General features: G+C 43.9%; 1 protein-coding gene and 1 long non-coding RNA gene across 3 annotated transcripts in view; one reads left to right on the forward strand and one right to left on the reverse strand.

Moving 5' to 3' along the window:
- SHISA9 (shisa family member 9) overlaps positions 1-13,808 on the forward strand; it is a 170,733-nt gene that overhangs the window by 130,889 nt on the left and 26,036 nt on the right. The gene's annotated exons all lie outside the window — the stretch shown is intronic.
- Positions 3,938-5,649, reverse strand: LOC107320523. Its single transcript, XR_001558300.2, has 3 exons — positions 5,531-5,649; positions 4,339-4,413; positions 3,938-4,243 (listed from the first exon to the last, which is right to left on the reverse strand). It is a non-coding gene; the product is annotated as an uncharacterized LOC107320523 (long non-coding RNA).

Here is a 13,808-nt window from a genome sequence, read left to right on the forward strand (position 1 = left end):
CTCACACTGCATAAAGCATTGAGACAGGTTTCTGGTGCAGGTATTGGACCCCTAGAATAGATCTGAAAAGAAAATGTTGCTAAAGTACTGGTGTATGCGAGAATCTCAGTTACAAATACAAACGCTTTTGCTCCGCGACCTGAATAACTATCATAAGCTTATTAATATGCGCATGGAATAAGAGATCATCAAAGGCGTCAAGTTGATAGGATAGCCTCGTTGGTGCTCCCACAACGAGAGTGATACATAAACCAAGATATTCCAATACGCCTTGGTTGCATATTAATTGCTTGAGTTAATCATCCAGACATGACGTGTAGTGGCCTGGCAAAGAGCAGACAAAGGATGCTAAACTTTAGAAGAGCAGAACTTTCAAAAATGCCTACTCAATATTGACACAGTCTCGGCTTACACACAAGATCCGCGAAAGCAACTGGAGCGAGAAACTCAATGCCTTTTTAACACCCTAGAGAGAAAGAGAGTGAGCAGAATGCACACAACGCAACCCATCATGATAAGCAAATGTAGTGGCACTAAGAAGGTAGAAACCGGAGCTCATGTGAAGACTGCATGCAGAGGCCGAACAGCACTTGTAAAGCACAAAATGAGAGGTTTCAACGAGAGGACACAGGAGGCTAAGGTTAGGCCAGCTTCATGAGAGAACAAATCGCCTCTGAGTACAGATTCGTATGCAGACTGCGAGATGAGAGAGAATATTGTAGTACCTCTAATACAGGAGAGAGAAACTTCTGAATCTTCGATTACATGGCACACGACGAATGGAGAATAGCAAGGGAAAGCCAGAGGCGCAGGACAGAACTGAACTTGGCGAGGAGATGTGAAACAACAAATAAGAAAACCATCTACAGGTACCAGTTGGCCAACAGAGACAGCAAAATGGGCGTACCTACCTTGGTAACTTTAAAAGGAAGATGGCTTCAACAGATTGAACGAGAAAGCGAGGTGCTGAAATGAGTTCTTCACCTCGGTCCTCACTTGTGGCGCAGGATCTACTCTTCTTCACGTCCCTACAGTCTTGCACCCCTCATCAAGCTCTATGTGGGGAGCCAAGGAGGTAAAAATCCCTCCACCACTGTAGGGTTAGAGCAAGTCCGAGAGTGCCTCCTTAGACTGAATGAGTAATAAGTCTATGGGGCCAGATGGGTGCATCCCAGGGTCCTGAATGGAAGCTGGCTGAGGTGGTTGCTGAGCCCGCTACATCCATCATATTTGAGAAGCTCGTGGCTGTCAGGTGAGGTCCCGGATGACTGGAGGAAGGGTCACGTCACTCCCCTTTCAGAGAGGAAGCAGGGATAGGACCCAGGCTAAACGCAGGCCCGGTGAGTCATCAACCTCCGCGCCTTGAGGAAGATTATGGAACAGATCCTCCTGGACAACACATGCCTTGATCACATAAAGAACGAGCATGTGATCCGACGACCAGCCAGCATGGCCTTAACCAGGGGAAGTCATGCTTACTAATCTTGTGGCCTTTGCTACTGATGGCGTGACGGCCCTTGGTCGACTGAAGGGAGGCGACGATGTCATTTACCTGGACCTTGAGCAAGGCCTTTGACATGGTCCCCCCATCACATCCTCATCTCCAAAATTGGAGGGACAGGTGATTGATGGCTGACAACCTAGAATGAGTATGCATTGGGTTGAAAGGCCCGCAGCCAGCAAGGGTGCGTGGTCCGTGGCTCTACGTCCCAGGTGGAGGCCAGTATAACGAGCGCATGTCCCTCAAGGGTCTGTCTTGAGACCGGTGCTCCTTTAACATCTTTATTAATGACAATCGGATGAGGAATGAAGTGCACCCTCAGCAAGTTTGCTGCATGACGGACCCAAGCTGAGTGGTGCAGTCGTATAACGCCATGATGGAGGGAACGGCATGCCATTTCAGCAGGGACCTTGAACAGGCACTGGAGAAGCCTGGGCCTCGGTGAACCTAATGAGGTTCCACACGGGCAAAGTGCAAGGTTTGCACTGGCCGGAAGAACCCCAGGCACGCTTACAGTGCTGGGAGGAGTTGTCCTGGAAGAGCAGCTCGGCAGAAAAAAGACCTAGGGGTCCTGATACGATGAGAGAAACTTACATGAGCAGCAATGGGCTCTGGCAGCACTGGAAACCACATGGGATCCTGGTGCTCCATCAGGAGCAGGGTGTCGCACGGATAGGACGGCGATTGTTCCCTCTCTCTTAAGCTCTGTCCTCTTGTGAGGCCCCATCTGGAGTACTGGTGTCCAGGATGTGGGAAGCCTCAGTAACAAAAAGATATGGAGACATTTTGGAAAGGGTCCAAGAGGAGGGCCACCAAAGATGATACAGGGGGCTGGAGCACCTCCCTCATGAGGCACAGGCTCGAGGGAGTTGGGGTTTCTGTTCAGCCTGGAGAAAGAAAGGTTGCGGGTGACCTCATTGCAGCTTGTTCAGTACCTGAAGGGAAACTTACTCCCAGGAGCGGGAGTCAAACTTCTTGCAAGGGCTGATAATACAGGACTAGGGAAATGTTATGTTGAGGGAGAGATTTTAGGCTTGGGATGTTAGGGAAGTTACTTTACTAGAAGAGTGGTTAGGTCTGGAAAGGCATGCCCAGTGAGGTTGTGGATGCCCCGTCCTTGGAGGTGTTCAAGACCAGGTTGGACGGGGCCCTGGGCAACCTGATCTAGTAAAGGCTTTTGTTTGGTGGCCCTGCTAGGCAGGGGCGTTGGCACTACATGATCCTTGTGGTCCCTTCCAACCCAGGTAATTCTGTGATTCTGTGTGATTCTGTGTCTGTGTGAATAATCCATCAGCACTGCATTTACAAATTAAACGGAGATAAGGTATCACTATGGAAGGCACGCTGAATTACTGCTATTCAATTTTTAAGTATTGGCTATTCAGTTTCAAAATACTGGCCTAACTACATGAAAGCAGGAGTTCATAAAACATTAGACAACTTTGGAAACGTTCTGAATTCGCTCAGTTTTACAACACATGAAAATCTCTAGTTTCTCTTCAACACTGAAGCTAAAACTGTACCCTAAGTAAGATAGTTTTCAAAACACCAGATCCTTGTGTTCACGCATTTTCTTCAACTTACAAATTATACAATGCAGTCATTTTAATGATTTAGAGAGATTAATAAACAGTAAGAAAACAGAGACCACGAAAGGAATTGTCTAGGAACTAAGACAGTTCTGTTTTTTGTAAATTCCAAATAAAAGCAAAGAAACTGTTCAGCAAGGCATTTACTGAGGTCACTTTCTTTGTTAATGATTGTAGCAACTGGAGAGATCAATACAATGGCAGAGGAACTACAACAGAGGTGTAACGATGGAAGGAACAGCACAATAAAAAGGCACTGTAAGGAAATGAATGTAAGAAGATTGCTCACCTGTATCAGAAGATTCCAGGTTCACAGGGGAAAGCTTCACCAAGGAAGGATCTCCAGCCAAAGAACCTTCCCTGCTGGCAGTCAGCCCTTAAATGGGGCCTAAGAGAGGTACAGCCAGGCTGCATCCCTCCTGGTCACACTGCTGAATTGCCTTCAACTGTGCTTCCAGGGCTGACTGAGTCCTTTCCCAGGTGATAAATCAGTGGTTCAGGCCATGACTCAGCAGTTACCATACAATGATTCACAATGTAGATGTTTAAATTATAATCAGAAGAGCTGAACACTTTTTATTTTCAGCTGACTTAGCAGCAATTAGATGGGAATATTCATAAACCATAAGGTTGGGAAAGACCTCCAAGATCATCCAGTCCAAGTCTACCTACCACCAATATTTCCCCACTAAAGCACGTCCTGTAGCTCAATGTTTAAATGTTTCTGAAACACTCCCAGGGATGGTGACTCCACCACCTCCCTAGGCAGCCTGTTTCAATACCTCACCACTCTTTCTGAGAATAAATATTTCCTAATATCCAATCTGAATCTCCTCTGATGCAACTTAAGGCCATTCCCTCTAGTCCTATCACTACTAATGCAGGAGAAGAGGCTGAGCCCCACCTCACCACCAAATCCTTTCAGGGAGGGGCAGAGAGCAGTAAGGTCTCCCAAGTCTCCTCTTCTCCAGATTGAATGCTCCCAGTTACCTTAGCTGCTCCTCATAAGACTTGTATTCCAGGCCTTTCACAGCTCCAATGCCCTTCTACAAACACGCTCCAAAGCCTCGATGTCTTTCTTGCAGTGAGTAGCCCAGAACTGAACACAGAACTCAAGGTGCAGCTTCACCAAAGCTCATCCTCCTCTTCCATGCTGTAGAAGGGTGACACATGCCTATAAATTTGCCTTCTCAAGTAGAATCCTGGAAGCTAGTACAGTGGAGAAAAGAAAGTGAACAGCAAACTCACCTGGTGTGACCATTCTGGACACGGCTGTATCAGGGACATATTCCCACAGCTTCAGGGTAGTTCAGCACTGCCACTCTGTCAGAAACAAAAAGGTTTTGTATATGCATTCATTTCCCTGTGTGGTACATATAAACAGCAGTATAACTGGCTCCTGAAATGCAGCCATGAGAAGGAACAAGGCAAAAGTAAAGTAAGTAAGGTAAGTAAAGCTCTTGTATGAGCTGCAACGAGACCAAGTGCTGGGTCCTGCGCTTCAGTCACAACAACCCCATACATCACAACAGGCCTGGGGCAGTGACTGGAAAGTTGTGCAAAGGAAAAGGATCTGGGGGTGTTAGCTGACAGCCAGCTGAACACGAGCCAGCAGCATGCTCAGGTAGCCAAGAAAGCCAATGGCATCCCGTCTTGTATCAGAAGTAGCGCAGCCAGCAGGAGCAGGGAAGCAGAGGAAGAAGCCTCTGTACTCAGGTCTGGTGAGTCCACACCTCAAGTGCCATGCTCAGTTTTGGGCCCCCTTACTGGGTTGTGTTGGCGCTTGAAGCCTGAACTGAGGCAGGCTGAGCAACAGACCTTGGCCATGCTGTCAGGGAGAGGAGAATTGTTAGCACCTTTTCACCTCTAGCCTTGCCTTTTTGGCTACAGCCACAATCCTGAAGTGACTGTAGAGCTATTTCCAGCTGAGCTGGCTGCTCCTGAGCCCAGCAGACCATCCCAACAGTGATGCCAGAGATTGTTTTGGAGCCAATGCTCTTCTGCCTGGTTCAGAGTGCCTGCTTGGCCCAGCAAGGACGTCACTCAGTGCCAACAACACATTTGGACACTGGGACAGAGCAGGGGATAAGCACAGCTCCAGAGCCATTTATCTTGGCTCTCCAGACATAAAGTAGAGACAAAAGAATTAAGCTGAATGTATTTTCACATATTCACACCCTCTGTTCTGGTATGAGATAGTACAGACAACTGCAGTAAGGATGCCTTCCATGGAAAGCAGCACTGACAGCTGTAAATGTGAGGAGAAGATATGGCTGAAGATGCCACAGCACCAAGTGGTTATTCTCTGTGTAGAACGTAGGGAGAAGGAGGACACTGAAAACATCTAACCTAAGGTAATGTAGAATAGAAATAAGCAATAAAGAAGCAAAGGCTCTAAGAAAAACCTCACAACTCAGCACGGAAAGAAATGCAGATTTACCTCTGGCAAGGCAGGATGGAACAGGACAGTGCATAAGGCATTATGCAGCAAGGCCCCTGGGACACCAAACCAACAAAATGTTCCCAGCTGCAGCCCTTGCAACAGTGATAACAACAGTGTTTACGTACACGCACACAAAGGAAACATTTTGTATATCTATGGCTCATAGCACAAGCATTCACACTGGCTCACATGCTCAGCCTTACGTGACTAATCCATTCTGACTTCCATCCCTGGATAGGTGGAAGCTTTTTCTAGCTTTCCCTTCATGTCAGCTTTGCACCTTTAAGGCTACTCTTTATGAAGTAACTTGCTTATGATAATGAACTCCCTATGCCTTATTCTCAGAGGGGCAGAGTGACCTGTGCCTTTCCTACTGAAATTATCTTGAAATCTGCTTTCAGCGAAGTCTATTTGGATAAAAATATTTGCATTCTAGAAAAAATTGTTAATTAGATGAATAACACCAATGTACATTCAGGTAGCTGAAATCTTTCACATGCCATGGAAATTTGCTTCTTGAAAGCACTAAGATTTTCCCATATTTAAACATACTTCTATCATTATTCCTTTAGTACTCCAAAAAAGGCTGCTGAAATGCAGAAATAGAAGTAGGTCACCGCTATGCTGCACATCAGTGTACGTGCGTGGACATTACTGGTCACAGAAATTGCAGAAGAAGAAGTTCTTAAAATGACAGCAGGGCTCAGACAGCAGCTATCACAGTTGCCTTTTGAGTCTAATGGTTAAAAATAAAATGGGAATGTGACTGAAATGCTAATCAGGAAACAACACTCCTGTTGATACAGGATTGCCTATGTCTTACTTACGGAAATATTTTCTCTTTCCTTCCTTTCCTCCACTCCCATACCTACTTTGTGCTTCCTTCAATATATCTGAATGCTGACTATCAGAAGGCAGGAAATACTGGGAAGGCAGAGAAGTCACTTAGCAGACTTCTGAAAGAACCTTAAGTTAAAGTAAAATGCTAAAATTAAACAGCATCTAGTAATACGATGTTTATTTCCTTTCTAAGCTGCCATATAAAGTAATACTTAAAAACTAGGAATAAGCCACTTCCATAATAAATACATGGGTGATCATTTGAGGAAGGAATATAGTTTAAAAAGTCAGATATTCCACTTCTTTCTGAAATCTGAAATATCACCAGTAGCTATTCCATTTGTGAGTGATGAGGAAGTTAAAGCCAGAGAAAATTAAGACCAGAAGTAACTGGTTTGTGAGCAGTGTCAAGTACACAGCAAGAGTTAGAACCAAGACAATCAGCCACACACTGGTGACAAGGCAGTGATTAAGAAGACCTGTAAATTCTGTAAGTCAACAATGTGTGCCTCTTCTTAAATCACAGAGTTTTCAAAGTATGTTTTCTCTCTTATGAGAGTATCTAGCTCTGTAAACAGGATTGAACTTTCAGACCATCTATCTGCAAGGTACGTGGATTACCAACTTCCTACGCTGCATGGTTGGAAATGATTTACTTGAAAGAAAATGAGTTGGACACTTACCAGATTTCTATTTACCCTGATATGATATACTCAGGCTACTCTGCATGCATTATTGTATTTCAGGTTTCATTTCACAGGCCTAAAGTGAATGAGATGGGATAAAAATAAGAGAGAAGGAAAAGATGTATTAGACTTTCCCCCCAAAAACTGCATATACTTTTTCAAAAGAAGCCATTTTTCTGATCTTCTCTCATTTTGTTTTCCCTCATAACTCTTGTGCATATATTTGGATAAAACAAAATTATTTAAATAGGAAATAATTTGATCTAACCATTATTGAAATAGCACCATGAACACTATTACAAAGCAGCCAAATGTTTAACTATTATTCTGTGAGGGTTGCTCCAAAAGCAATGCCTCCTGTTTTGTGATATCAGCCCACAATGTCAGAGAAAGTGTTGGTGGGATGGTAGCAGAGGCTGAACCTTTCCACCAGCATTCCATGATGTATTGTTGCTGTGTAGCCCATACTGTGCAGGTAGGCTGTGGGGCCCCTCATCAGGGGCATTTTAAAAACAGGGAATTCCTGAGAGGAATAAGGGATAAAAATGATAATTCCTTGAGGAATTAGCCCTTTTTATTTCCTATTCAATGGGATAACATGCATCCCACTCAGTAATCAGTAAATTTTGGTCCCCGTCAATCTAAAAGGTAACAAATTACAGCTATTTCTTTAACAGGACTTCTGAGTTCTCTCTCTAAGTTTTTATTTGCTTAACAGAGACTAACAAAATAAAAATGGTACCAACATTAATAAGACTTGCACATGGGCATCAGGGAAGAAAATACCTGTAACAGGATACTGCAGCTTCACAGCAGCACAGTGATGCTTTTTCATCTCTAGAGAGAATAAAAGACTAAACTAAATTATTCCAGAAGGGAAAAAGCACACTCTTCTCCGCTGTTGGGTAAGGACAATATACGCCACTGAGATAAATTCAGGTGATAAGCAGACTTCAGTCAAATGTTTCTCAAACCACACATTAGCTGGATTATCAGATAATGAAATTAACCTCAGCCTTAGCTGACAAAGCACTGAGCAGCTTCCTCAAATATTAACCTCATCCCCACCTTCAACTCTTCAATTACTTTTGCCCATGAACAATGTGCTATCTGCAAGCCATAGGCTGGGGACCACTAAGCTACTGCTTATGCATAAATAACAAATACATAATAGTCAGTAACATGTTTGTTTTTAATTTATATTGTCTAATCCTCCCCTTCTAAACTGTTAATCCATTAGGACAGCCAGTAAGCAATCTAGTGGAATGACTCAACTAAGGGAATTTTTAATAAATTCAGCTACATGAAAAGTTACACTTACTGGTGGTAAGAGTCATTACGGTAAGAGAACACAACAAACACAGAAGACAGGTAAACATTTAGAAGAAATACCAAATATTATGTCACTTTTCTTAGGTAAAAAGTATGCTTATTGCTGAAAGAAAAGCAATTTAAATTAAAGTGATAAACTTGCAAAGCAAAGGAGCTGAGCTGGTTAATACATCTTAGCAGACTTTATGAAAAGATACAGAACTGTTTCATTTGTAAAACAACCGATACCTCACGGGAGGGTGTTAAGAACATTTTTTCTAGGAAAATAAAATAAAAAACAAAACAAAACAAAAAACCACCAAAAATGTCATATAAGTCAAATTTGCTTAATTTATCTTTTTTAATTTATCTTTTTTAATATGCATGGCTAAGGATATTTGCAGTGCTCAAAGTGTAGGTAGCTGGTGGGTTTAATTAATCTCTCAACTCTGCTACTTGAGGCAAAAAAAGATGAAGAAAGCCAGAAAAGTGGGTGGGAGAGAGAAAACAGCACTGCTCCCCATCCTCCCACAACTCAAGCATTAGAAATTGATATGAAAGCATGGTCCTGATATCTGACAAGTTCATCTGCTTATTGCTTTTTTAAAGTTTATAATCCCTTGCTTGTGAAGACACAATGAGTTGCTCTAAAAAAATATTAAAATGTCACAAGTCCTATCAGATGACTATAAGTCTGTCAGGTTGTGAGCAATTATGAAGGGAAAGCACACCTTTACAGGATACAAAAATAACCTTTATAAAAAGAGACAGAGTGTCACATTGCAAAAGTTTACATGGAAAACCAACCTCAGAGCACAGTGCTTTTGCAGTGCAAGAGCTCAGAAAGTATTAGAAGAGTTTGAGTTCCACAGTGCAGCACTGAGCACAAGAGAAATGAAAAACAGCGGAGTAAGGCTTCCAGACAGTTTAGTCACAAGGCCAGCAATATCCCACTCCCACTCTCCTTGGATGGCAATAAAACTGCCAACTGATTTCACAGAACTCTGTCCCTACACACTTGGAGTCTAACCAGAAACCAGGAGCCCAAACCTGAAACACAGTCAAGCCCCCATCTCCTAAATCACTGTGTTCACAGAAAACGTGGCAGTTCATGGCAGTGGGATGCTTTGGTCACCAGCTCTTGGATGCAACTGATACACAGAGATGCAGTTGTTTCTTTTCCCATTTGTAACCTGTCACTGGCATGAGATTTTTATATACATAAATAATTCCACAGATTTAAACATTAAGTGGCACCAGCATATCCAGTAGAAAAGAAGACCTTTAATAGGGACATTATGTACGTTGGACTTAGGTCCCTTGCTGGACTCAGACTGTCGCATCCCGTCTGAATTTCTTTCCTGTTTCAACCACTCCAAAATTTGCTATTCAAAGAAAAATGTCTGACAGTTACACAGGTAAGAGTCTGAAGGATGTATACAGAAAAAAAGAAAGGGTACTTGTATTGTAAAGTCAGTGCTGTCCTCATTTGCACTTAAGATAAAAGTACTGAAAATTAAAAGCCCATCTGTTTTTGAGTGTGTGTTGATAGCATTGCCTACATCTGACAGCAGTACAGTGCTGCACCAGAAGGAAACGGCAGTTTTGCTACTTACAAACTAGACAAGTATATTGTTTGAGCGACAACACCACACATCTTTGCAGGTTACCTCTCCTGCCAGGAGAAAGTCTGCCTCATAATTTACAGACCAAGGGCAGAACATTGTAGGTTTTGTGACCCAGCTCCTTGACCTTCTTTCCTGTGTCTGAATGAGTGAGAAACAAAGGATCAGCTAAAGATCTAAGAGACGTTATGCCATCCCATTTCTTGCCAGTCTTCAACTTGAATCAATAGGCCTTCCTGGGGTCAGTCAGCACTACAACCCTGCTGACTCACAAATGCTTGCAGCAGGGGATACTAATCACTTCTTTACGCTGTCAGCACAGTCCCCAACACCATGTTCATAAGGAGTTTAACACCTTTTTGTATCTGACAGTGTAAATGAAGGTGTGCCCACGTTCAGCATTTTTTTTTTAATTTTGGTGAGAAATACTCTTACCTCAGAAATCTGCTGGGGATATCCACATGTGAAACAGTAGGCAGCCTCTACCATGGGACACAGCAACAGCCCAAAGACACTAACCATGCAGGAAATGAATAATGAACATCACTAGACATCAGGAAGCTGAGTGACATTCAGTGGCACCTAGGAGAATAAAGAGCATAGGATGTAGCATGGGGCTACTCCTACAATTGCTAGGTAGGACACATGAAGGCAAAAGACACTATGTTTGATGACAAGCATTTACACTGCAGACTGTCACTTCTATAAAACAGAAACATCTTTTTGCTGGATGAAATGCCATCCTACTCATCTCATATCTTTTTTGTGATGGTGATTAGACAGGGAAGTTGCCTGTGTTAGAAGAATGTTTTTGTGATACAGTGCAGAGACAGAAAACTGGCGAACATAAAATGCCACAAAAAGTATATACTTCCTCAGAACTATCACGTTTAGAGAATATATGACTACACAGAACCACAGAATCACCAACGCTGGAAAAGACCTACAAGATCATCCAGTCCAACCATCCACCCATCACCAACAGTTCTCACTAAACCATGTCCCTCAACACAATGTCCAAACGTTCCTTGAACACCTCCAGGGTCAGTGACTCCACCACCTCCCTGGGCAGCCCATTCCACTGCCTGATCACTCTTTCAGAGAAGTCCAGCCTGAATCTCCCCTGGCACAGCTTAAAACCATTCCCTCTGGTCCTATCACCAGTTACAAGAGAGAAGAGGCTGACCCCCAGTTCACAACAACCTCCCCTCAGGTAGTTATAGAGAGCAATGAGGTCTCCCCTGAGCCTCCTCCAGACAGAACAATCCCAGCTCCCTCAGCTGCTTCTCATAAGCCCTGTGTTCCAGACCCCTCACCAGCTTTGTTGCCCTCCTCTGAACATGTTCCAGGCCCGCAATGTCTTTCTTGCAGAGAGGGGCCCAAAACTGGACACAGTACTCGAGGTGTGGCCTCACCAGAGCTGAGTACAGGGGAACAATCACCTCTCTGCTCCTGCTGGCAACACTGTTTCTGATGCAAGGCATGATGCCATTGGCCTTCTTGGCCACCTGGGCACACTGCTGGCTCATGTTCAGCCGAGCATCAGTCAATACCCCCAGGTCCATTTCCTCTACAGTCTTCCAGCAACTCCACCCCAAGCCTGTAGCATTGCCCTGGGTTGTTGTGGCCAAAGTGGAGGACCTGTCATTTGGTCTTGTTGAACCTCATCCCATTGGCTTCAGCCCAGATCTCCAGCCTGTCCAGATCCCTATGTAGGGCCTTGCTACCCCCAGGCAGATCCACACTTCCAGCCAATTTGGTGTCATCCACGAACTTACTGAGGGTGCACTCGATGCCCTCATCCAGGTCATCAATAAAGATATTGAAGAGGACAGGTCCCAGCACCAACCCCTGGGGAACACCACTCGTGACTGGTCACCAGTTGGATTTAGCTCCATTCACCACCATTCTCTGGGTGTGACCCTCCAGCCAGCTCCTTACCCAGCTGAGAGTGTACCCATCCAAGCCACGGGCTGCCAGCTTCTACATGAGAATACTGAGGGAGACAGTGTCAAAGGCTTTGCTGAAGTCCAGGTAGACCACATCAACAGCCTTTCCCTCATCCAGCAGACGGGTCACTGGATCACAGAAGGAGATCAGGTTGGTCAAACAGGACCTGCCTTTCATGAACCCATGCTGGCTAGGCCTGATCCAACACATGCTGTGTTATCTCCCTCAAGACAATCTCCTTCATAAGCTTCCCTGGCAATGAGGTCAGGCTAACAGGCCTGTAGTTCCCCGGATCCTCCTTACAAATATCTTCTTGTAGATGGGAGTCACTTTGGTGAGCCTCCAGTCTTGTGGGACCTTACCACTCAACAAGGAGTGCTGATAGATGATGGAAGGCGGCACAGCTATCACCTCTGCCAGCTCCCTCAAGCACTCTCAGGTGAATCTCATCTGACCCCATGGACTTGTGGCAGTCCAGCCACAAGGTAATAGGTCTTTGGACAGTGTCTTCCTGAATCATGGGTGATTTAGTCTGCTCCCCAGCCAAGACTACCAGGTCAGAGAATGGAGTACCCTCAGGATAACTGATCTAACCTTTAAAGACAGACGTAAAGAAGGCATTCAGAACCTCTGCCTCATCCTCAGTGGTCACATTCCCAGTCTCGTCCAGTAAAGAATGGAAATTCTCTTTAGTCCTCCTCTTACTGCTGATGTATTTGAAATGAGTTTCTTGTTACTTTTTGCCCCAGTGGCCAGGTTGAATTCAAGCTGGGCTTTTGCCTTTCTTTTTGACTTGTGCATCACTGATTAGAAAAAGATGTACTGTAAAGGGACAGAGACTGGCAAGGGTGACTTGCTGATATCATTATATGCACAGAAACGCAACTCCATGTGATAAACTGAAGGCAGAATTTAATCTCAAAACCTTCAAGGCAAGACAGCAAGTGGCCGAGAAATGTCATCCATAAGGATCAAAGCTTGCAAAGATTGGCAGATGAAAAAAGACTGAAACGAGTAAAAATATTTACTTAAGAAAAAGATAAATAATTGAAAAGTAGGGGGAAAAAAGTTGTATACAAAGTAGTGAATGGTACAGAAGCTGGATTTGGAGGATGTCTGCTTGCTAAAAGACAAAATCAGTCAAATTGCAAGGCAGAGAAATTAGGACATGATAATTGGAATACTTTTCAGCTCAGGACTTCTATCTGACTGCAAAAACTTTTGCTGTAGATTGCAGCTAATTTCCATCTTATGACTATGTGGAGAACTAGATAATGAAGATTTACAGCAGATAAGAGAAAGTGAATTTTAGAACAATTTGAAAAGAGCACTGTTTTCAGCTGTGATCTGCACTGCTGTATTTGGGCATTACCTGCAATGCTGCTTTCGGAAGGGATCAACACACACCTTCCAGAGACAATTATGCTGGGAGTTCATGTAGCCTCTGTCAGACAGCTGGCAGTAAACAGAGAGGAGCTACTGAACTGAACAGGTTGGAAATAAACTGTATGTATCTACATTTCCACAAACAGTGCATTATCTAACAGTATACAGCCTAACTCTGATATATCATCTACTGCAGAACATACCCTTTACTGCTCCTGCAGGCATCTGGACATTAGTAAAAACACCTTTTAAATATATAATTAACATAAATCTGAAGGAAGAAGTAAATAATCTAAGTGAAAAGGCAATGACAATGATAACACAAGAACAATGAAGTGAGAGGATAAAAGTAAATTATTCAGCTGTAAGAAAATGCACACGCACACACAAAGAACAGGTATCTGCCCTGGGACAGATACAGGGATGCAAGAGTAAGTACTGAGGTTCTGAGCTTCACCCCAACTGGAGACTCTGTCC

Source organism: Coturnix japonica, chromosome 14 (assembly GCF_001577835.2).
Source record: "Coturnix japonica isolate 7356 chromosome 14, Coturnix japonica 2.1, whole genome shotgun sequence".
Classification (NCBI taxonomy): domain Eukaryota; kingdom Metazoa; phylum Chordata; class Aves; order Galliformes; family Phasianidae; genus Coturnix; species Coturnix japonica.